This window comes from Rattus rattus, chromosome 7 (assembly GCF_011064425.1).
Source record: "Rattus rattus isolate New Zealand chromosome 7, Rrattus_CSIRO_v1, whole genome shotgun sequence".
Classification (NCBI taxonomy): Eukaryota; Metazoa; Chordata; class Mammalia; order Rodentia; family Muridae; genus Rattus; species Rattus rattus.
This window is the reverse complement of record NC_046160.1, coordinates 49,637,663-49,662,930: the sequence shown is the minus strand read 5'-3', so window position 1 is coordinate 49,662,930 and position 25,268 is coordinate 49,637,663. Positions and strand designations below refer to the sequence as shown.

Sequence of the window (25,268 nt, the reverse complement as noted above, 5' to 3'; positions counted from 1 at the left end):
CAAATCTGTTTGTCATTCAAATATAAGGGACTATGTTTCTGAGGTAATCTTATATCCAGCCACTTTGCTGAAAGTGTTAATCAGCTGTAAGAATTCCCTTGTAGAATTTTTAGGGTGATTTGTGTATATTATCATATCATCTGAAAACAATAATACATTAACTTATTTGTTTTCCTTTGATCTTCTTCAGTTGTCTTTTTGTTCTAGCTAAAACTCCAGGTACTATATTAAATAGTATACCATAAATGGACAACCTTGGCTCGTTCATGATTTTAATGGAATTGCTTTGATTTTCTCTGCATTTATTTGACTTTGGCTTGCTGTAAATTGAATTTATTATATTTAGGAATGTCTCTTGGATTCCCAATCTCTTTATGACTTTTGTCATAAACGGTTTTGGATATTTTTCAAGGACCTTTAGGGCATCTAATGAGATAATCGTGTGTTTTTTTCTCTTTGTTTATATTGTTGGATTATATTTATTGATTTTCATATATAAATCCATCCTTGCATCTCTGGGATGGAACCTTCTTGATTATAATAGATGATTTTTTGTTGTGTTTTGGGATTTTGTTGCAAGTATTTTATTGAGAATTTTTGCACGCATGTTTATAACAAAATTTGTTCTATAATTCTGTTTCTTTGTTGAGACTTAATATGGTTTGGGTATCAATGTAACTGCAGCTTCATAAAACAAATTGTTCAGTTTGCTTCTATTTTTGGAATAATATAAAGAATATTGGCACTATCTCTTCTTTGAAAATCTGGTAAAATTCAAAGCTAAATCCATCTGGAACTGTGCTTCTTTTGGTTTGGTTTAACTTCTTTTATTTCACTACAGGATATAAGTCTATTTAAATTGTTTACCTGATTATTTTCAGGTCACCAAGATCATATTTTGACAGATATAGGTAAATGAATTTTCTTTATTTCATTAGCTGTCTAGATGGAAATTGAAGAGCTTCATCTGTAGAATGAGAGATCATAATGCTAGCAGTTGTGCTATGATTTCCTGAAACATATCCATCAACTTGTATTGAAGCTTATTTTCTGGTTCACTGTTTGTTCATTTACATTTTCTTTTTTTTTTTTTTTTTTTTTTTACACTTCAGATTTTATTCTCCTCCTGGTCCACCCCTGACTGTTCCACATCCCATATCTCTCTGCCCCACCCCATTGCTGACTCCTCAAGGATGTCCCCGCCCCACCCACCCCACCCACTTCACCCACACCACTCACCCCTCCAGACTTCTAAACTTCTTGGGGCTTCCAGTCTCTTGAGGGTTAGGTACATCTTCTTTGATTGAACCCAGACCAAGCAGTCTTCTGCTGTATATGTGTTGGGGCCTCATGTCAGCTGGTGTATGCTGCCTGGTTGGTGGCCTAGTGTCTGAGAGATCTCAGGGGTCCAGGTTAATTGAGATGCTGGTCCTCCTACAGGGTCATCCTCCTCCTTAGCTTCCTCCAGCTTTTCCCTAATTCAACCACAGGGGTCAGCAGCTTCTGTTCATTAGTTGGTTGCAAATATCTGCATCTGACTCTTTCAACTACTTGTTGGGTCTTCCGGAGGGCAGCCGTTATAGGTCCATTTTTGGGAGTGCTCCATAGCTTAGTAATAGTTTTCAGGCCTTGGGGCCTCCCCTTGAGCTGGATCCCACTGTGGGCCTGTGCTGGACCTTCTTTTCCTCAGACTTTTTTCCATTTCCATCCCTGCAGTTCTTTCAGACAGGAACAATTGTGGGTCAGAGTTTTGAGTGTGGGATCGCAACCCCATCCCTCACTTGTTGCCCTGTCCTGCCGGACAAATTCCTTCTCCCCAATCTCTAATTCATTTGTGAGTTTCCAGTGTAATCTGTTCTGTATGTCACTAAAGAAAATACAGAGAAATTGTGAAAGTATTTAGAATTCTTGCATAATTGTAGTGGTAAGAAATTGGAATCTTGAGAGGTAATACCCGTACTGAAAAAAAATCTTGTATTTAACACTTTTCACAAGTAGAAGTTTAGAGAAGTATACAGGCTATGCTTCAGTAGTGTTAGTAGCACTATTTAACTTTTAATTTGGAAGAATAATTATTCATAGGGATCCTTGTGGAGCACGTTATTAGTAAATTGGATTACACATTCTTGTAAAGCTTGAATCTTAAAGCCCATTAGTCTCTTTGGATAGTTCCCAAATGTATCTCCCTTGTGTTTATTCAGATTATTTACTTATATAGCTATGTTGTTTAAAATATGATTTAAATAAATTAATTCATCTTGAAAAATTGTTTATCTAATTTATTTTAATTCTGTTAAGTAGTATCTATGATAGAAACTATTTCTTTTTTTTCCAATTTGTTGGAGTACAGGTATTTGAATTCTGACCTAATTATTCTTTGGATTTCCTCCATGTCTATTATTGTGTCCCTGGTTTTTGTTTGTTTGTTTGTTTGTTTGTTTCTGTTTTTTTCTGATTTTGTAAGTTTTGGGTGAGGTTTTTCTGCCTTTCATTTAGTTTGGATAAGGCTGTTGCTATCTTGTTGATTTTCACAAAGAACCACCTCCTTATTTAATTGATTCTTTGTATTATAATATGTTTTTTTTAATTGATTTCAGATCTCTGTTTGGTTATTTCTCTCATTGAATCATCTTATGTGTGCTTATTTATTTTTGTTCTAGAGCTTTCAGGTGTGTTGTTAAATTGCTAGTATGGATCCCTCCCTCTCTCCTTCCCTCCCTCTCTCCTTCCCTCCTTCCTCCTCCTCTCCTTTCTTTCTTTCTTTCTTTCTTTCTTCTCTTTCTTTCTTTCTTAAGTACTATGAACTTTCTTCTTAGAAATCCTTTCAACATGTCCCATAAGTATGGGTATGTTGTGCATTGATTTTCACTGAAATCTAGAAAGTAATTTTTAATTATTTTTTTATATTTTGACCCAGTTTTTATTAAGTAGAGAGTTGTTCACTTTCCAGGAGTTTGTCATTTTATGTTGTTTCTGTTGTTGATATCCAGCTTTAAGCCATTGTTGTCTGATAGGATACAGAGAGTTATTTCAATTTTCTTGTCTCTCTTGACACTTGCTTTGTGTCCAAATATGTGGCCAGTTTTAGAGAGTGTCTAGTGTTGTGATAAGAAGATGATATATTCTTTTTAATTTGGGTAAAATATTCTGTAAATATCTGTTAGGTCTATTTGCTTTATATTGACTGGTAGCTCCAATGTTTCTACGTTTAGCTTTTGTCTGGATGACCTGTCAGTTGGTGAGAATAGGGTTTTGAAGTTTCAATGCTGTCAATGTATGAGGGTCAATATGTGATTTAATCTGTAGTAGTAGTTCTTTTATAAACTTGGTCTTGTGTTTAAGATGGCACAAATGTTAAGTATTGAAATGTCACCTTGGTGGATTTTTCTTTGACGAGTATGCCGAGTCCTTCCTATTTCTTTGGATTAGTTTCAGTTGAAGATGGTTTGGTAGATATTAAAATGTCCATGTCAGCTTGTTTCTCAGGTACTTTTGCTTGGAATATCTTTTTCCTACCTTTATTCCCTGATGGCTATCCTTGCTGTTGATGTGTGTTTCTTAAATGAAATCAGAAGGATGGATCCTATTTCCACATTCATTTTATAGTTTTTTTAATTGGGGAATTGAGTACAATAATATCAAAGGATACCACTGACAAATGGTTATCGATTCCAGTTGTTATTATTGTTTGTAGTTTATCTGTTTCCTTTCTTTTGATTTTGCTGGTGTGAGATTATTTTTTTCCAGCATTTCCGAGAGTGTAGCTAACCTTCTTAATTGAAGTTTTCTTCTAGAATTTTTATAGGGATGCATTTATAGATAAATATTGTTTAAATTTGAATTTATTATGATATCTCATTTTCTTCATCTTTGGTAATTGAAAGTTTTCCTGAGTATATTTAGTAATTTGAACTGACATCTGTCTTCTCTTAGAATGTCTTGAACATTTATCCATTCTCCATTAAGAAGTCAGGCATAATTCTCATAGGTCTGCCTGTGTATGTTATTTAGCCTTTTTCCCTTGCTGCTTTTAACACCACTTTTTTGCATACTTAGTGCTTTTGTTATTATTTGGCAAGGGAATTATTTTTGTTTCAATATATTAGCTATTCTGTGTTTCTGGTTTGTTTTTGTTTTGTTTAGTTTTGTTTTAACATTTATATGTATCCTCTTTAGGTTAGGAAAATTTCCTTCAATTTTGTTGAAAATATTATCTGGGCCTTTGAGCTAATATATTTCTCCATCCTCAATTCCTATTTTTCTTTTTAAAAAAAATTATAAAAATATTTTATGTATTTACTTTCCAAATGTTGTTCCCCTCTTAGAGCTAGCTCTTCACTCCATCCCCCTCTCTTTAACTTCTGAGAGGGTGCTCACCACCCACTTCACCCCACTGCACCCCATATCCCCCTTTTCTGGGGTATCAAGTCTGTTCAAGATTAGGTTCATCCTCTCCCACTGAGGCCAGTCAAGGCAGTGCTCTGCTAGATATGTGCTGTGGGGCTACGGACCAGCCTATGTATGCTCCTTGGTTGGTGGCTTAGTCTCTGGGAGCTCCCAGGAGTCCTAGTTAGTGGACACTGTTGGTCTTCCTATAGGAATGCCATCTCCTTCAGATCCTTCAGCCCTTCCCCTAACTCTTCCATAGGGGTCTTCAGGGTTAATCCAACAGTTGGCTTCAAGTATCTGCATCTGTCTCAGTCAACTGCTGGTAGAGCTTCTCAGAGGACAGCCGTACTAGGCTCCTGTCTTGTATTTGTTTATTTCATAGTGAACCAAATTTCCTGCAAAATCCTGTTTTGAGATTTAACATTTTCTTTGACCAATGTATCCAGACTTCCATCGGTTTATGTTTTTTGGCTTTGCTTCTAATTCCATTTTGTCATATTTATAAAGCTACTATAAGATATTTTTGTGTGTGTGCTTCAGCTATATTGGAATATTTAGGGACTGTCGTGGTGGGATAACTGGGTTCAGGTGGAGAGATATTGCCTTGGCTGCTATTGATCATGTTTTTATGCTGGTGTCTGGATTTGTGATGACTGTAGGTCTAGATTTGTCTTTGTTGGGGGGTTATTTTCTTCCTTGGTTTCTGCTTCTCAGTATTTCAGAGGATCTACGGCTGTGTGCTCTCTATTTTTCTGGGCTGTTCATTTGGCGTATTCACAGGGATACATGAACTTGTTGGCAGCCATTTATCTGGGATGAGTTGGGGAAAGGAAGTTTGGATGAGAAGGTCTTTGTGATTCATAGGGATTGGCCTCACAGAGGAAAGGGATACTACCATGGTTTTCCTACTACACAGCTGTAGATGAGACTAAAGGAATTGGATCTCAAGAATAATAAGAGAAGTATTTGTCCGCTCTCCCTCTATTGCCACCTCCTGAAAGGAGAGGCATTTTTGTTATCGGGGGATGCTTGCTGAAACTAGAGTCTGGGGCAAAGCAACAAGTGGAGGAGGAAGCTTAGAAGGATCCTACGATCCATAATTGTTGGAATCAGGGGGCCAGGGATGGCTGCCCCAGATGTTCTGCTGCAGAGATGAGATTGAAACTGGAATACTGTAGTCTTAGAGAACAGAGGGGAAAAAGTCTGTGGTCGGCCTCCTAGTTTTCTGGCGGGTGTCTACCTCAATTTTCTCAGGCAGAGGATACAGCTTAGTTGGTAGAGTCTTTGGCTAGCTGCACTTGTCCTGAATTTGACAACCAGAACCATATAAAATCTGAAGTGACGGTGCATGCTATAACTTCAGGAATTGATAAGAAGAGGCAATAAGTAGGGTAACAATGTCAAGCTAATTGCTGGGTATATAGCCCATCTTAAATAAATAAATAAATTAATATAAATAAATAAATAAATAACCTGATAAAATTTTTGTCCTTACTACTGGATACAGCTCCTCCTTTAAGTTTGAGAAAACATCACTTTTCATTTTATGATGAATTAAACTTCTCAGGAAGACATTCAGCCTTAGTTATGTCCTATTTGCCCTCCTGTGGAAATGCCTTATTACATTGAAAGATGCATCTCTTCCAAAAGTTGTGAGGCCCTCATCAGTGATGGTATTGCTATATCAATTTGATATATTCTTGAGGAAGAAGCTAAAAAAAATAAATTTAAATGCTAAAGGTTGATTGATTTAAATGAACCTCAAGGCATCTCCAATTATTTCCATCATATGCTCTCTCAATGTTCATTGTTAACTGTTTCGAAGAGTGATATATGTAAGAAGGTAAAAGCAGCTGTATAACACTAGGTTTCCTCATTTCTCTCAAAGAGTACTGTCATGCATTCGTTTTCAAGCTGGGTTGGGTTGGAATAATCTTGACCTTCAGTAAGCACACACATAGCCTCTACTAATATATTGCCCGGAAAGCAATTCTACTCCTTAGAGCACATGTACCTTTATTGTACACACATGACTTTGTTGCCCATCCTGATCCCCTTCTATACTTCCATTGCCCATTATGCCTTCCAGTGGATTGCTATCAACCGTTAAATCTGCAGTCTCTGATTCTCCATGGTTTTATGGTTTCCCAGTGTGTCCTTCACACTCTGTACTCTTCCAGAGATGGAATGTCACCCCTAATATTCACCTACGAAAATGTCCTTGGTCTTACGCATGCTTGTTTGTGTCCAGATGGCTTTTCATACAATTTGACTAATAACATGACGAATTCATTTTTTAAAACATGTTTTAGCAAAGGAAAATATTTTGCCTTTTTTAAACATTCAATTATTTACTTGGCACCTTAAGGAACACAGAAAAGAATCTGTTTATTAACATAAAAATAATTAGCTCAATTCACTTATTCTAGCCAGAGTGGTCTGTAGAATCATAATCTGATGTAAACAGAAAAAAAAATAAAAAAAAAGAGAGAGAAAATGATGATAGTTTCTCTGGACTTATTTTAGAAAGAGAAATAATGTATCTCTTTCCCCAAATGTTTATAGATTACCCAGATTGAAATAGCATTATTCTGTTTTGTTTCCAGTAAGTACATGGAAAAATCAGTCCAAATGCGCAGTTGCCTAAAATGTAATCTGACTAACAGTTCCATGTGTAAAAATATTCTTTGTAGCATCAATACACATAAATAGGATTTTAGGTTTCTATATCTTTTAATAGGACATAAGCATATTAGGTCGTCTGCTGTATACATACTTATCAAATGCTCTTTCACATTCTTGCAGTTAATGAAGTGACACTATAATTTGACTTGTTTATCTGGTGACTCTGTCTTTGAATGTGAAGTTATGCTGCCAGCAAACACACAAAAGCTGTTGTGCAGAGCTCAGCAAATATATTTGAAAACATAATGGTCCTTTAAAGGAGTCTTCTAAGCACATGGTAGAGATCTTTGCACAGCCAGCAAAAATAATTCCATGTGGTCGTTCTTGTTCTTAACTGAATTTCTGAGTATATGAAGCCCATTGAATGAAAAGTATGAAAGCTCTGTAGCATGGCTCAACAAGGAAAAATTAGTATATATACCAAATGGACAAAATACATTTTTATAAAAAAAACTTTTCATGTGATAGAAGAAATCAGCCAGTGCTTTTCTAATGGAATCAAAGTCCCAAGAGCCCACTGGAAGTCAATGTGGAGATGAAATTTAATACACAAATTGCCACTTAATACAAACTTCAAAGAAACCATCACAAAGTTGGAGAAAAAGAGAAGAGGATTATTTATTCATTGGTAGTTTTTTGTTTGTTTGTTTGTTTTGATTATTTATTGGTTGGAGGACTGATACAGATTTAGTTTTGGGAATATTTATCTTGATTCTTTAAAGCCATGTTTATTTTAGCTACAATATTCATTCCTATAAAGACAGGAAGATTAAGTGATTAGAAGTAAAATGCTCTTGCGGGAAGCAAAGTTAGAGTCTGATATCTGAACCTGTACCCAAGGAGCCCTAACCTCTGAGAGGTGTCCAAGCTCCATGAAAGATAGTTTGGAAACCTGGGTTATAGACCCTAAGCAACCTGAAAACATAATTTTCGGTCAGTGTACCCCAAGTCAAGCACAGTGAGTTGCATTACGTGTGAGTAGAAGCTTATGGTATGTGTGTCTTGTGTTTCTTCTGCACATGTACAGAATTCTCTCTGTGAATGGCACTCTTCTTTTTTCAGTTTGCTACAGTTCTCACAATGCTGTCATACATGGCTAAGAACGTGGCAGGTTAACCCCAGTTGATGGTGCATCACATAGCTGCCCAGTGACAGAGCAAACCTTCCTTCCTATGTTCTAGGTACTGTGTTTCAAGTACTTGTACAGCTGTGGGAACTGAAATTTGAAGAGGCAGAAATTCTTGTATTGCTGTTCATGAATATTCAACAATGAAGGATAGCCCTCTTTGCTCCTGTGCATGCTTTCATAGACAAAACACTGCATTTGTGGTGTTGAGCCTGTGGGTTGTGACCCTGTGTGGGTCCGAATGACCCTTTTAGAGAAATCAACTAAGACCAGTAGAAAATATAGATATTTACATTACAATTCACAACACTAGCAAAATTACAATTATGAAGTAGCAACAAAAATAATTTTATGGTTGAGAGTTATCATGACATGAGGAACTGCAATAAAGGGTAGCCACACTAGGAAGGTTGGGAACCACTATACTAGATGTTTTCAAATCGTAGGGTTTTTCAAAAGCAGTCTCTCAAAGAAGAATTTGAATGAAAAAAATAGGAACCCCTAATAATAACAATATTTTATTGGCTTACTCAAAAACACAATAGTTATTTTCAAAGGGAAATAACAGATAAACCTTGTTTACATAAGAGTAATTCAGCATTACTTGGCCACACTCATGTTTGTTGATAAAGCTGACATGAACTTTCACTTCCATGTACTTTGAAGCCTGGTTCTGGCCAGATTCCAAGGGTGGAGTGAAGAAGAATTCAGCCAGCAGCTGGTCCTGATTGTACTCAGGGTCCACGTTTCCTTCCTTACAAAGATTTCTCAGGGAAAGTCAGGCCTCATTCCTACTGTTTGGAGCATCTTTTGTAGGTTTTTTTTTCTTTCATTTAAACTTTTATCCTTTTTTTCTGATGGTTAGTCAGGTGGAACAATAGCTCAATTCAAATATCTTATAGTCACTGTTACTGGGATACATCTCTGTGAACACAGTCTGATATCTACACCCGTATGTAGGCAAGGAGTCTTTGTCATCTATAGTCTCTTTATAGCTGCCTTTGGAGACCAATTGGTTTGATAGAATTGGTTCTGATTATACAACAGGGAGGTCTCTTGCTTATGCAAATATCTGAGCAATGTTCCATTACCAACAGAATGCCCAGACTGCTGAGGAATTTCTTTCATACTTAACATGAACTCTGCCAATCTTTATGTCTTTACTATTGATCTCTAATAACGAAGAACAAATCTGTGCACCCTCAGAGTCCTAGGCCAGGGGCGCTTTACTAATTGTTCTGTCATTCCATAGCCCTTTAGAGGATGTCAGGAAAGCAGGAGATGGATAAGTGAGAATAGAAAGCATTAATTAACTTCACCTCCTTTTCATAGAAATTTTCATGCTAGGGTTAAAGAATACCAATCCTAAAGCCTGCATCAGGACAACGTCACCAAATCTGCTAAGTAGATCTTGGAATATTAAAGAATACCCCTTAGTGTATTCTTTTCTGTTAAAAATAGTGAAGACATGTAATTTTACAATTTTAATTAACTTACTATCCATATATATGTACTATTTTATTTGCATGTATGTCTGTGAACCACATGCAGGTCTCGTGCCTAGTGCTCAGGGACATGGATGCTCTGGGACTGAAGCTAAAAAGAGTTGTAAGCTTCCACATGGCTGGGTGTAGTGAAGTGAACCTTAGTCCTCCAGAAGAGCTGTCGGTACTTAACCATTGAGATACCTCTCCAGCTCCAAATTTTGAATTTTACAACATAGGAAGTTGCTGGTTCATAGGAATCAAAACCATTAGATGACATTAAGTTATGTCAAGTGAAATCATTTTATTCTTAGTCAACGAGATGGTTCAAAGTCTCTGAGCTCATTTAAAATTCAGAGCATCAGGCTACTGAGTGAGAATCATTGAACTTATAATGTGCCTTTTAATAGGATTCTTCTGAGAAATTTGCATGCTTATTAAAGTTTAGAAAGAATCAATATGAAGTTTTAGTTATAGGCAAATATAATGACTTTATTGTTTTGGAATCCAATATTATATTACAGAATGAAATGAATATCATGTTAAGAACAAGAAACATTTCCCTTGGACACATGCATGAGGTCATCTGAGCAGGAATGTTCCCAGGATGCTTCCCAAACCATCATTTCAGGCTTCAATTATTTTTATCAAGACCTACTTTCACTTCCTAATGTATGTTCTTTCTTTTCACACATGCTTTTAACCTTTCTCCTATGCCAAAAAAAAGTAATAGAGGCAATTATCAAGGAATGAGAGAATTTTGTGATTGAAACTCTCGACAGTTTCAAGGAGGAAAACTCTTAGTTCTCTATGTATTTGGTAGTTCACACAAGCAAGATCAGACTGAATTAAAGAATACTCTTAGGTGGCCTTTTGTCTAGGACTTGATTTATTATCTTTCCTTGAATGTCCCCTTCTTGACTTAGCTAACCCTTTTAACTGTATTCAGGTTGGAGAGAGAAGCAGATCAACTTTCTTACTAATCCTAAAAACATTATATGCCATTTGTTCACTCCCTCCCTTTGCTTTCCTCTCCCTCTCCCCTTCCTCTCTCCCTCCTCCCTCTTTCCTCTCTCTTCCTCTCTTTCTGTCTCTCTGTCTTTCTGTCTCTCTGTCTCTGTATCTCTCCCTCTCCCACCCCCCCCGTGTGTGTGTGTGTGTGTGTGTGTGTGTGTGTGTGTGTGTGTGTGTGTGTGTTAGGAGGCAAGAACTCTAGGATAAATACTGGTTCTTTGTGCAGCTTGCATAGGTTACAAATGAGTTTTCTCCTTTCTCAAAATTCTTTCATTTTCCAAGCATCTTCTCAAGTATCTAACAACTAACACTTAGTACATATTTACATTTACTATGAAGTAAAAGCTGTCTACACGTTCATTCATAAGTATTTGAAAGGAAACTATGAGGAAACTGCAACACAGGTTCATTTTCATTCCAACAACTATTGTTTGTACATAACATTTTATGTACAGAAGACCGCAGAGACATTGATATGAGTTCATAAAAGCCCACACATGGGGATACTGATAACATTAACAATATCCTACATTAATATGGTTATAAATTCACCTAAATGAATATATTAGGTTTAAACAGACCACTCTTTATAACTTTTTAGTTCATTCATTTCAGTTGGATTTGTCGTATAATAATAAATTATAGCATACACTTGTGTATATTAACAAGGTACAACATGATATCTTGATACATATAGTAATGCTTAAATAAGGTTAGGTATTTTCAAGTATTTATTATTTCTTTATGAGAAAAGAACTAAAGTTTTTCTAAGTTTCTAAGGTTGTTTGTTTGTTTCTTTTGCACTCTTCCAAGCATGAACTTTTCAAAATTACTATAAGATTATATGGTGGTAGCTGACAGAATATAACACAAGAGGCCCACATTCTTAAACTGTACTTTAGATGCTACAAGAGAGAGACATATATACATTAAGCCATGTATCTCTGTAAGAATCAGTCATAAACAGGAGAGTGTAGTCTGTCCTATAGTTCTGGGAAAGTCAGTGTAGTCAGAGGAATCAGCTGATGTAGAGAGCCCACATGAGTCTTATAGTCAAGGGGATGTAGTCTGTCTTTACCTTGTAATTATTTTCTAAAAAAAGTGGGCACATCAACACTTTTTGTAAAGGAAGGACACTACTATTGATTATTTGTTGAGTATCTTCTATAGTCCTAATGTTGGACAGCTCAGTGGTTACCTACACCCTTCCTACTTGTACATCCCATGCACATATGCATTTTTGTTCAGCATTTGCAAAGACACATTCCGTTAGAGTAAGGTAAGATTTAGGAATGGTCTCACAACAGGAGGCTGTGGTACTTCCCTTTGCATGAAGGAAGCAAGCAGCACATCCTGTGTGATTTTGTTATTGGCTTTATGACAATATCACAAGACAATCCAAATGAGCACTGAAGGCTATACGAACAGCATCTTACAATATCTATCTCCAAGCCTCGGGTTCAGGATATTCAAATGACTTGATATAAAACCCCAGAAGGATGGTTTTATACACAGGATTAATTCCAAATCCTGAGGCTCTCTTCCAAGAGTTGGTCTGGTTTTCCAAGCATTGGCTCACATGTGTTTCTACTGCTTCCTGGTGCCTGTCACAGGACCAGGATCAGGGAGTTCATCTTACATACATACACCAGGGCCTTGGCAAAAGTAGGAGAAACATCTACCCAGCCAGGGAAAGAACTCACATACTCATTCCTGTTCACACCACCCACTTCCAAAAGTCTCAACCTGGGAGCTGTCCTTACAATTGTGATGACAGAAAAATGGGAGTGAGAGCCACACATATACCTTGGAAATGACCTTAGTCCTTTGCCCATTGATATCTAGTCCCATTGTTTTAATTTGCTATCACTATTTCTTATTTCTCAGTATGGCTGTGCATATAATGGCATGACTATTAAATATATTAATTAAAACGTGCATAGTGCATTTAAGGTCCCAACTTTTTGAAACTTAGACATTTCGAATATTGTGCCAGCATAAACATGCCATCATGTGTGAATCACACATAACAACTTCAAGTTTTTTTCAAAATTTCTATAATTCTATAATTTCTATCATTTCTATAATATGTTCATAAAACATATTATAGAAATTAGGGTGGTTTTGTTGTTTTATTCTGTTTCATTTTTCATCTAAGACAGCAGGCAGGAATTTCAATTCCATATGACTGGAAACTCAGCTGCATCACACAGCACTGAATTTTCAAAAATAAAATTGTATGAAAAATGTCTCAAAGGGGATCATTAAATGTTAAAAAAGTTTATAAAAAAATACCTCAGACATTCCAAATAGTACTCCTGGAAAACTTTAGCAATTTTGATATTATCTGCACTAAACATATTTCTTTTCCTAACTTTCCTGTTCATTATTTTCCACATGTCAAGAAAAATATGAGGCTCCAGTTTCCAACTAGCTTTTGTACAATCTGGCAATTGTTCTACAAGGGAGAGTAGACATAAGTCGTGAGATCTCAATTCTTGTGAACCTAGAGCAATAGGAATAGGGACCAAAGCCTGACACAGAGACACATGCTTAACATCCGTCCATTGGGAGACCAAAACAGGAGAATCTGTAGCTGGAGTCTAGCCTGGGATACATAGAGAAACTGTTTATCAAAACCACTTCATCAATTGCAATGTATGAATTAACATATTTCAACAATTAGAAGCAAATGCAGTAAATTGTATTATTTTGCACTTTACTAGAGAATTAGCCTATAGATATTTAAAGTCTTTATTGAGCATACATTCTCCTGAGGCATCATTATTGGAGGTTATTATTTCTATAATATCAGTTTAAACATGGGCTAAATTAGGAATAGAATCCTGATCAGTAAGACATCAGGCATTATCTGGGCTACAGAACTCTTTTTACCTCACAACAAATTGACATTCAATCTCCATGAAGAAGCGATTATCTTGTCTTGGTAGAAACAAAATAGCGAAGATTCAAAAATAATTTGCTTCCAACATTATTTTTATCATATTAATTTAAAACATTCATTAAGATTAAAATTCAATGAGTAACTTAGACAATATTTTCTAAGACTCTATTAAGCCTTAAAATGAAAACCACTTTCTAAGTTACTTTGTTTCATCGTTTCTATTCCTTTATTCAGTAAGACTCTTAAGTGCCACACGAAAGCTGTGTTAGTTTCCAGTTCATAGGGTGCTATCTAAATCAATGAGGTGTGACAACTTTCCACTCAAAGAATGACGAAGTAGTCAATATAAGTTAAGCAACCACAAACATGAAAGCACAAGAAAATGTATTATGTAAGATGATTGTAGATAGCTCAACAGAAGTCTTGCCCTGATCATAAGCTAATGAACAAAAATGGCCTGCGATGCTCACAGCATCCCATGCCAACTACGTAGTGTGAGGGATATGCACAGGGACAGTGACGGATAGCATGTGGAAAAATATTCAACAACAACAGCAACAGATAATATATAGAGATGTGTGAGCTGGAACTGAAAAGACCATTTCAAAGTCATACTATGGCTTATTTTGGTTATATATTGCAATGTTTTTATGTTATGCCACAGACATGATAACTTCTAGAAAGCAGTGAAGTTACACTTTTAATAAGTGGCAAAGTTGTGTGACAGATCAAGTCTATTTATGAAAGAGATGAAGAGCATGGCATGAGATAGGATCCACCCTAACACTGGCCTGGCAAAGACCACTAATCAGAACAGTAGCTTAGAGAGTATCAGAACACTATTTACTTACTTACTGGTTTGCTTGTTTCAGAGACTCGAGGTCTGATCATTTATTTGTTATTCTTTAAAAAAAACCAATAAAGGTGTTTTATTTTAAAAATAATTTTAAAGGACAAGAACAAATACCATGAAAAAATGATCAGGGGGGATTGTAGTGATTATTAGACCGAGTAGAGCTTGTACAAAATGTGGAGAATCTCATGAGAATTTAGAAACTACCAATGGGTTGGTGCTTCAACAGCATAGAATTAGGAAACTAACTGATAAGAAGCAAACCACACAGAAGGACTCCATAGAATGGTCCTAGCCCCACATCGCTAATGATCTCGGGTTATATAATAACTAAGAGTGCAATGGCTCATTACTGTTTGTACTGTGGTAAGTTTTATTATTACTCAATCAAACCGGAGCCCCTAAACCCTTCTCATCTATAATGGAGTGGAAAATGTTACTACTCCATTATAGATCATTGGGATTCACAGTGCTCAGGAGACCACAGACAGGTTTCTCCTCTGATTTCCCATCCTTTGTCAAAGACTACTTTGGCAAAGAATAGATCCGCTTTCCTGTCTTAATATAGGAGTTATCGGGGAAGTGATAAATTTAGTTTCAAAACAGCATTGTGACAACTCTTAACATATCCAAATTAAGAATCAGTTGCTCAGTATCAATGCAAGGTGAAAAAAATACCCCTGCACTTAAACTTGCTGTTGTTGCTGCCGCTCCATAACTAATCTCCCACAAATGATTGACCGTGTCAATTTTTATCCTTCTCTGAATAGCATGTCATGTCACATCTTCCCCAAATTCTTTGTTGTTTAGTACTCTGCTTGGGAATTTAAATCCAAAGGAGCAGAATCTTGCTATTGATGTTTTTATATAACAATATCTGTGATGTTTAAAAAATAGGTTGAAGAAGATTAAAAATGGATTGCTTCTGAGAGGGAAGTGAAAGAAAATTGACTTATTTTGTGTGTTGGATGAGGAGATTCTAATTTAGAGAAATTAATTAGGAAACATAACGAGAGAAATTGCTTAAAGTATTACACAAGAGGCAATGAGTTTGGCAAACAATTGTCGATGTGAATAGATGGATTGATGGATCTAATAATCAAATACAGCATCATTGAAATAAAAAGATGAGGGGATGTATTTAAAATGGCATTAGTTCGTTTATTTCAAGTAGAATTGATGTAAAATGTAGACGTAAATGTATATATCATCCTAAAACTGTCTAAAACTTGACCACAGTGCCTATTATAAGAATCTGAAAGATAGTGTTGAATGAGATTTTGTACAAATTTGATTTGGCCAATTAAAATGCAATCGCTTTTGTTTAAGTGTGCTGCAGGATGTGTAGCTAGGAAAGCCCCTCTTCTTATCCATCACCTTCCTCTTTTGAACACATTTGTTTTAGGTTTGCTTCTCTCTCTGCCTGCCATGAAGGTCTTAGCTAAAAGGATTGCAGTGATATTTCTACCTTTAGTTAGAATTTTACAATGTTTCCAAAGATAAGGAGATTCTCTAGTTTAGATGACAATTTTTGAAGTTACTTTTGAAAAATTACTACAAGTGAATTATCTTATAAATTAGGAATTCTTGCTGACAGATCCATACTGTCTATTTCTGAAAGGTCATGAGATGACCTGACAGACAAACATCGGCACCCATGCCAACTGGCTGCCAGCTCGAACATATGTATGTGGTGAGAGCATATCAAAATTCCCTAAGCAGGGAGCCTATAGCCCACTTTCATTTGCCAGTGATTGAAGAACTTGCCGATATCACTCCAGCATAGGCAAGTGTGAAACGAGCCAAGGTAAAGGCTTGGAGAGAAGAAGATGACCACCTGGATAGGGTACCACATTGCTATCTATAGGTGACTCACTTGGCTTGGCATCCAACTTGCATGCGTGCTGCTGGGCTTACATCTGTCAACTCTCAACATAATGTCACAGATTAAAACTGAAGACTCCATGGCTTCAAAATGTGTTTTCCTGTTGGCTGCCCGATGATGCTCTGGGGAAAAAGAGAGCAGTCAATGCTTGCTGACTGACTGCCTCTCCCTCTCCCTCTCTGTCACCCTCTTCCTCTCCTACACCCTCTCCCACTCCTTTACCCACACCCTCACCCTTGCCCTCTCTCTTTATCTGTCTCTAAGAAGTTCAGTTCCGGAGTCTGAAAAGTCTAAGACGCAGCATCAGCAAGTTAGCTGTCTGATAAGAGCCATCCTCTGCATCAAGATCTGCACATTTCCCTTCTGTGTCCTCTGAATGAGTGAAGAAAGGATGTGAAGTGTGTATGGAAAGTTGGTGTGTGAGTGAAAGTAGAGTGCATGTGGTGTGTGTGAGTGTGTGAGTGTGTGTGTGTGTGTGTGTGTGTGTGTGTGAGTGTGTGAGTGAAAGTAGAGTGCATGTGGTGTGTGTGAGGTATTGTGTGTGAGGTGAGTGTGTGTGTGTGGTGGTGTGTGTGTGGTGGTGAAAAGTAGAGTGTATGTGGTGTGTGTGGAGGTGTGTGTGTGTGTGTGGGTGTGTGGTGTAAGTAGAGTGCATGTGGTGTGTGTGAGGTGTGTGTGTGAGTGTGTGTGTGTGAGTGTGTGTGAGTGAGTGTGTGTGTGAGTGTGTGTGAGTGTGTGTGTGTGTGTGTGTGTGTGTGTGTGTGTGTGTGTGTGTGTGTGTGTGTGTGAGTGTGTGAGTGTGTGTGAGTGTGCATGTGGTGTGTGTGAGGTGTGTGTGAAGAGTGTGTGTGTGAGTGTGTGTGTGTGTGTGTGAGTGAAAGTGGAACATGCAGAGGTGTGTAGAAGTGTGGGAGTTCGAGAAAAGAAAAACACACAGGAGAAAAGCAGAGTGTGCAAGAGAATGTAGTGTGTGCAGTCGCAAACTAAGAGAGAAGAGAAGAGAGAGAGAGAGAGAGAGAGAGAGAGAGAGAGAGAGAGAGAGAGAGAAGAAATAGCACCTTAAGCCTTAAAAATTGCCTGTCAGTGTGTAACCCCTAAAACAAACACAGATGTATTAAAGGCTGTGCTGGGCAGGGCCTCCTTTAGCAGGACTTCAACCACGTTTGGTCGTGAGAAGCCCTGAGTAAGTTCTCACCCACCATGAGCTCCACATCCTAAAGCTATTGCAACAGTGATGACGCTTCCCCATTGAACTTAGAAAGAATACCTATGTTTCAGTTTAGCGACCATTTAAACGGAGGTATAGCAAATACGATTTGTAAAATAAATAATAGCGATTTCTGATTTACTTAGAGAAATGAGCAATGGAATAATGTAAAATCCTATCAGCCCATGTTAAACTAGTTTTCCTTTTGCCTAGAATTCTAGCCTGTCTTTTTTTGTTTGAACATTTTTTAATTAAAAATAGATTCTTCTCTCATACTATACATCCCCATTTCAGTTTCCCTCCCTCAACTCCTTCTACTCCCCCCCAATACATACATTCCCTCTCCTCCAGATACACTCTCCCTCTCTTCTCTTTCCTCTTTAGGAAAGAGCAAATGTATAAGAGAGGAAAGCCAAACAGAACAAAACAGAATACAATAAGACAAGGAGAAAACTGTCATATCAAGGCTGGACAAGGCAACCCAATAGGAGGAAAAGAAGCTCACAAGCAGATGAAACCATCAGAGATTCATCTGTTCCTATTGTTAGGAGTCTTCCAAGAATACTAAGCTAACAGGCATAACATACACACAGAGGACCTGCGGCAGAACCATTCAGGTCCTGTGTTTGTGAAGCCATGGGAGTCTGGTTTTGCTGATAAAGTGCTTCTTGTTCTCTTGTCCTCCAATACTCTCTGACTCCTATAGCCTTTACTACCCTTCTTCCTCAGGGTTCCCTAATGTCTAAGGGGAGAGACTCAATGGAGACCTCCAATTTAGACTCTCTCAGCAAAATGATTGGCTGGGGGTTTCTGTGACGCATTGATTGCCAGAGGAAGCCTTACTGATGGTAACTGGACAAGGCACCAATCTATGAGTATAGAAGAATATCATGAAGAATCAATTCATCAATTTGTTTTATCGATGGTTGTGTTTGGTTCTACCCTTGGTCTATTCAGTTTCCAGAACCTGGCTATCCGAGCAGTAGGGCATGACTCCCTCTCGTGGATGAGTTTTAAGGTAAACCAAACATTGGTTGCCCATTCTCACATATTCAGTGCAATCATTGCCCCAGTACATTTTGCACGAAGGACAGATTGTAGGTGAAAGATTTTGTGACTGAGCTTGTGTCAAGATTTCTCCTTCCATAGCCTGCAGAAGACCTTCTAGGTCCAAAGAAACTATAAAATGTAGGGATGAGGAATGCAATCAGGTATCTGTTCAACCTCTCTACATTTAATGAGCTGAGTGGAAGTTGTCCACCACATTGGGGGCCCATTGTCAGTTTTCAGAGAGCAACTTTCTGCCAGCCTGTCTTGTTTAGAGATCTCCTCCGTGCTCTTGCTTCTCAGCCAACAATTCCACTGAATGTAACACACTCGTTCCGATGGAAAGCTTGCATGGCTACCAAAGACAGATAGTTGTGACTCCATATTCACCATCGTTACAAGTCCTCAGGAGGGTCATTCTCATAGATTCTAGGATGTTTCCACTGAACTAGGTCTCCACATCCCCCCCCAAATGCCCCACAAATCCAGATGTCACTCCCTATATTCAGGCCCTTCACCACACCTTTCCTGATTCTGCTTCTAAGTCCCTACCTTTCCCCAGTCTGGGGAAATAAAATCAGATCTACTTTCTGTTACCAGGGAGACCCAGGCTTACACTCTGTATTCCCCCTCTTTACCTCATGTCTCTTGGTCTATGGATTATAGCTTGATTATTACAGCTACTAACAGCTACTATCCACTTAGAAGTGAATACATAGCATATTTGCATATATTGGTCTGGGTTTCCTCACTCAGCAGGACTTTTTTCTAGTTGAATACATTCTCTTGAAAATTTCATGTTGTCTTTTTTTTTAACTACTCCAGAGTAATACTCTGTTGTGTAAATGAACCACTTTTTCGTTATCCCTTCTTCAGTTAAGGGGCATCTAGGTTGTTTTCAGTTTCTGCCTATTATGAATAAAACCACTATGAACATAGTTCAGAAAGCATGTTTATGGCAGGATAGAGCATCCCTCTGACTATATGCCCAAGAGCCCTTAAAAGCTGGGCTTTTAAGTATATTGATTGCCAATTTTCTGAGCAACTGGCATATTGATTCCCACAGTGGTTATACAAGGTTGACTCTTACCAGCAATGGAGGAGTGTTTGTTCCCCTTGCCCCACATCCTTGTCAGCATGAGCTGTCATTTGTGTTATTGATCATAGACACTTTGACAGACACTATGAGGTGGAATGTAAAAGTAATTTTGATACATACTTCCTTAATGGTTAAAGCTGTTGAGTCTTTAAGTGTCTCTCAGCCATTTGAGATTCCTCTATTGAGAATTTTCTGTTTACATCTGTACCCATTTTTAATTGCATTGTTTGTTTTTTAATATCTAGTTTCTTGAGGTGTTTATATAGTTTGCATATTAGACTTCTATCTATAGGATGGGTAAAAATATTTTGCCAATATTTAGGCTTCCCCTTTGTCCAAATGACAGTGTTATTTGCCTTAGTGAAGCTTTTCAGTTTCATGGGGTTCCATTTATTAATTGTTAACCTTAGTGCCTATGTTATTGGTGTTCTGTTCAGAAAGTTATTTTTCCTATGTCATTGTGTTCAAGTATGTTCCCCCCATCTCTTCCATCAAGTTCTGTGCACCTGGTTTTAAATTAAGGTCTTTGACAGACTTGAATTTAAGTTTGGGGCAGGTTGATACATATGGGTCTATTTGCATTTTTCTACATACAGACATTGAGTTTGACTAGCCTGAATATTTGAATATGCTTTATTTTTTCCACTGTGTATTTCTGGCTTCTTTATCATAAACCAGGTGTCCATATGTGTAGGAATTTATGTTTGAGACTTCAATTTGATTCTATTGATCAACATGTTTGTCTTTACACCAATATCATGTGGTTTTTATTACTACACTGCTGTAGTACAACTTGAAATCAGAGATGATAATACCTCCAGAAACTCTTTTATTATTCAGGAGTTTCCTGAGTTTCTTATTTTCCTTATGAAGTTGAGAATTGTCCTTTCAAAGTCTTTAAAGAATTGTCTTGGAATGGGGATTGCATTGACTCTATAGATTGCTTTTGGTATGATGGTCATTTTTACTATGTTAATCCCACCATTCTATGAGCATGGGAGATCTTTCCATTTCCTAATATCTTTTTCAGTTTCTTTCCTTAAAGACTTGAAGTTTCTATTACACAAGTTTTTCACTTGTAATTGTTATTATCTCGAATATTTTATATGATTTGAGGTTATTGTGAAGGATGTTGTTTCCCTGATTTATTCCTCAGGCCATTTTGTGTGTGTGTGTGTGTGTGTGTGTGTGTGTGTGTGTGTGTGTGTGTGTGTGTGTAGAGGAGGGCTATGGCTTTATTTTATTTGAGTTAATCTTGTATTTAACCACTTTGTTGAAAATGTTTATCAGCTGTAGGAGTTTTCTCATGGGTTACATATATTCTATCATATCATCAGCAAATAACTGACTTCTTACTTTCCAATTTCCCCTTGACTCCCTTCAGTTTTTTATTGCACTACCTAAAGATTTAAGTATTATATTAAGTATCACAGAGAACATGGACAGCCCTGTATTGTTCCTGATTTTAGTAGAATTGCTTTGAGTTTCCCTCCATTTATTTGATATTTACTGTCAGCTTGCTATAAATTGCTTTTATTATGTTTAGATATCTCCCTTCTCCATAGCTTTCACCATGAAAAGTTGTATTTTGTCAAGGATGTTTTGGCATTTAATGAAATGGTCATGCTATTTTTCCATCATTTTATGTGGATTAAATGTACTGATTTTCATGTATGAACCACAATCCTTGACTCTCTGGGATGAAGCCTACTTGTGATTGGTAAATGATCTGACTTAGTGTTCTTAGGTTCAGTTTGCAAATACTTGTTGAGTTCTTTTTCATTCTTGCTCATAACTCTCTTTCTTTGTTGAGTCTTTATTTTGTTCTGGTATCAGAGTGACTGAGGCCTCATTAAATGAATTGGGCAATGGTACTTCTGCTTCTGTTTTGTGGAATAATTTGAGAAGTAGAAGCATTAACTCTTCTTTGAAAGTCTTGTAGATTTCTGTGCTAAGTCTGTCTCTCCTTGGGCTTTTTTTTTAAAGACACATTTATTCAGGTGTCTTGATCGGACTGATCTACAGCATGGGTGAAAAAGGTTTACAGTAAAACCTTTTGTTAGAATGCTTCATACTTTCCACATAACAGAAACCAAAATAACCTGTTACACAATTAGTCACAAATACAGTCCTGGAATTTTTGCACACACACATGAGTATTGTCTAAAACATGTATTCTTTGTAGCAGCTAGGCCCTGCCAGCACTGTGCTTGGCTGAGTTCAAAAATCTGTTGTAACCTGTAGCTTCCCTGTTACTTCTCTGGTTCTCCTCTCCTGCTAAACTTTGTTTCCTGGCTGTAATTGGAACCTCCTGCCACTGCCATAGCTACTGCTGCTGCTGGAACCTCCATAGCCAGTTTGGTTTCTTGGTTTAGCAAAGTACTGGCCTCAGCCACTATAAGGATCTTACTTCATTGGTCCAAAATTTGAAGACTGACTGTTCTAATTGCCAAAATCATTGTAGCTTCCACCACCTCCAAATTGCTTCCACTACCACCACCAAATCTGCCTCTGCCTCCTCCATTGTTATAGCTGCCACTCCTGCCGTAACCACTGCCCTAACTTCCATAACCCTGTCCACCACTTCCATAGTTTCTGCTTCCTCCAGAGAAACCAGGGCAACCCCCTCCATAACCACCCTCATTGCCAAATCCATTATAGCCACCCCTACTTCCAATATATCCACCACCACCACCGCTGCCATCAAAGCCACCATGACCACTGAAGTTCCCATTGTCACTGCCAGCAAAGCTGCCTCCACAATAACCACCAAAGTTTCCAGAACCTCTTCAACCTCTCTGGCTGGATGAAGCACTGCCATCTCTTGCTTTGACAGAGTCTTTCTTACTTACAGTTGTGGCCATTCACAGTGCAATACTTCTGAATAACAATCTTATCCACAGAGTCATGGTCATCAAAGGCGACAAAAGCAAAGTCCCTCTTTTTTCCGCTGCCTCTGTCAGTCATAATTTAAATCACTTCAGTTTTCCTATACTGCTCAAAGCAATCTCGTAGGTGATGTTTTTCAGTGTCTTCTTTAATACCACCAACAAAGATCTTTTTGGCAGTTAAGTGGGTACCTGGTCTCTGAGACCCTTCTCTTGACACAGCTCTCTTAGTTCCACAAGTCTTCCATCCACCTTGCGTGGTCTTGCATTCATGGCAGCATCCACTTCCTCCACAGTGGCATATATGACAAACCCAAAGTCCCTGAATCTCTTGGTGTTTAGATCTCTCATCACCACAGTCAGTGAATGTTCCCCCATTCTCAAAATGAGTCCTCAGACTCTCATTGGTTGTTTCAAAGCTCAGCCTCTGACTAAGAGCCTCCATAGCTCTTCTGGATCCTGGGGAGACTTTGACTTAGACATGACAGCAGGGCGATGAGAGCCTTCCGCAAAGCTTCCTCAGCAGCAAAGAGCAGAAGTGAATAAGATCTCCTGGAGTGTTTTTAGGTTGAGATTTTTTTTATTGACTATTTCCATCTCACTAGGGTTAATAGGACCAGTAGAATTATTTATCTGATATTGATTTAAGTTTGGTAAACATTACATATTGAGAAAATTATCCATTTCTACGTTTTCCAATTTAATAGAGGTTTTTTAAAAGTATATCCTTAAGATTCTATGTTGTTCTTTGGTATTTTTGTTTGCTACCCTATTTTTTTTTTTTTTTTTTTTTTTTTTTTTTTATTAACTTGAATATTTCTTATATACATTTCGAAAGTTATTTTTCCTGTTTCCGGCAAACATCCCCTCCCCCTCCCCTTCCTTATGGGTGTTCCCCTCCCCCCCCTCCCCCCATTGCCGCCCTCCCCCAACGATCCAGTTCACTGGGGGGTCCGTCTTAGCAGGACCCAGGGCTTCCCCTTACCCTGGTGATCTTTCTAGGATATTCAATGCTATCTATGAGGTCAGAGTCCAGGGTCAGTCCATGTATAGTCTTTAGGTAGTGGCTTAGTCCCTGGAAGCTCTGGTTGCTTGGCATTGTTGTACATATGGGGGTCTCGAGCCCCTTCAAGCTCTTCCAGTTCTTTTTCTGATTCCTTCAACGGGGGTCCTATTCTCAGTTCGGTGGTTTGCTGCTGGCATTCGCCTCTGTATTTGCTGTATTCTGGCTGTGTCTCTCAGGAGCGATCTACATCCAGTTCCTGTCGGTCTGCACTTCTTTGCTTCATCCATCTTGTCTAATTGAGTGGCTGTATGTATATGGGCCATTGTGGGCCATATGTGTCCTTCATCTCTGTTTTAATCTTTTGCCTCTCTCTTCCCTGCCAAGGGTATTCTTGTTCCCTTTAAAGAAGGAGTAAAGGCTTCACATTTTGATCATCCGTCTTGAGTTTCATTTGTTCTAGGCATCTAGGGTAATTCCCAAGAGTATTTGGGCTAATAGCCTTTATCAATGAGTGCACCATGTGTGTTTTTCTGTGATTGGGTTACCTCACCAGGATGATATTTTCTAGTTCCATCCATTTGTCTATGAGTTTCTAAAAGTCATTGTTTTTGATAGCTGAGTAATATTCCATTGTGTAGATGTACCACATTTTCTGTATCCATTCCTCTGTTGAAGGGCATCTGAATTTTTTCCAGCTTCTGGCTATTATAAATAAGGCTGCTATGAACATAGTGGATATCGTGTCTTTGTTATATGTTGGGGCAGTCTAACTTTTTGAGTTCTTTGTATATTTTGGATATAAGGCCTCTATCTGTTGTAGGATTGGTAAAGATCTTTTCCCAATCTGTTGGTTGTCGTTTTGTCCTAACCACAGTGTACTTTGCCTTACAGAAGCTTTGCAGTTTTATGAGATCCCATTTGTCGATTCTTGATCTTAGAGCATACGCCATTGGTGTTTTGTTCAGGAAATTTTTTCCAGTGCCCAGGTGTTCCAGATGCTTCCCCAGTTTTTCTTCTATTAGTTTGAGTGTGTCTGGTTTGATGTGGAGGTCCTGATCCACTTGACTTAAGCTTTTGTACAGGGTGATAAGCATGGATCGATCTGCATTCTTCTACATGTTGACCTCCAGTTGAACCAGCACCATTTGCTGAAAATGCTATCTTTTTCCATTGGATGGATTTGGCCCCTTTGTCAAAAAATCAAGGACCATAGGTGTGGGTTTCATTTCTGGGTCTTCAATTCTGCTCCATTGGTCTATCTGTCTGTCTCTGTACCAATACCATGCAGTTTTTATCACTATTGCTCTGTAATACTGCTTGAGTTCAGGGATAGTGATTCCCTGAAGTCCTTTTTTTATTGTTGAGGATAGTTTTAGCTATCCTGGTTTTTTTGTTATTCCAGATGAATTTGCAAATTGTTCTGTCTAACTCTTTGAAGAATTGGATTGGTATTTTGATGGGGATTGCATTGAATCTGTAGATCGCTTTTGGTAAAATGACCATTTTTACTATATTAATCCTGCCAATCCATGAGCATGGGAGATCTTTCCATCTTCTGAGGTCTTCTTCAATCTTTCTTCAGTGTCTTGAAGTTCTTATTGTACAGATCTTTTACTTGCTTGGTTAAAGTCACACCAAGGTACTTTATGTTATTTGTGTCTATTATGAAGGTGTCGTTTC

At 37.9% G+C, this 25,268-nt stretch overlaps 1 pseudogene; it reads right to left on the bottom strand.

Annotated features, from left to right (window-relative positions):
• Positions 1-22,100: 22,100 nt before the first annotated feature.
• Positions 22,101-23,027, bottom strand: LOC116906059 (annotated as a pseudogene).
• Between the last annotated feature and the right edge of the window lie 2,241 nt (positions 23,028-25,268).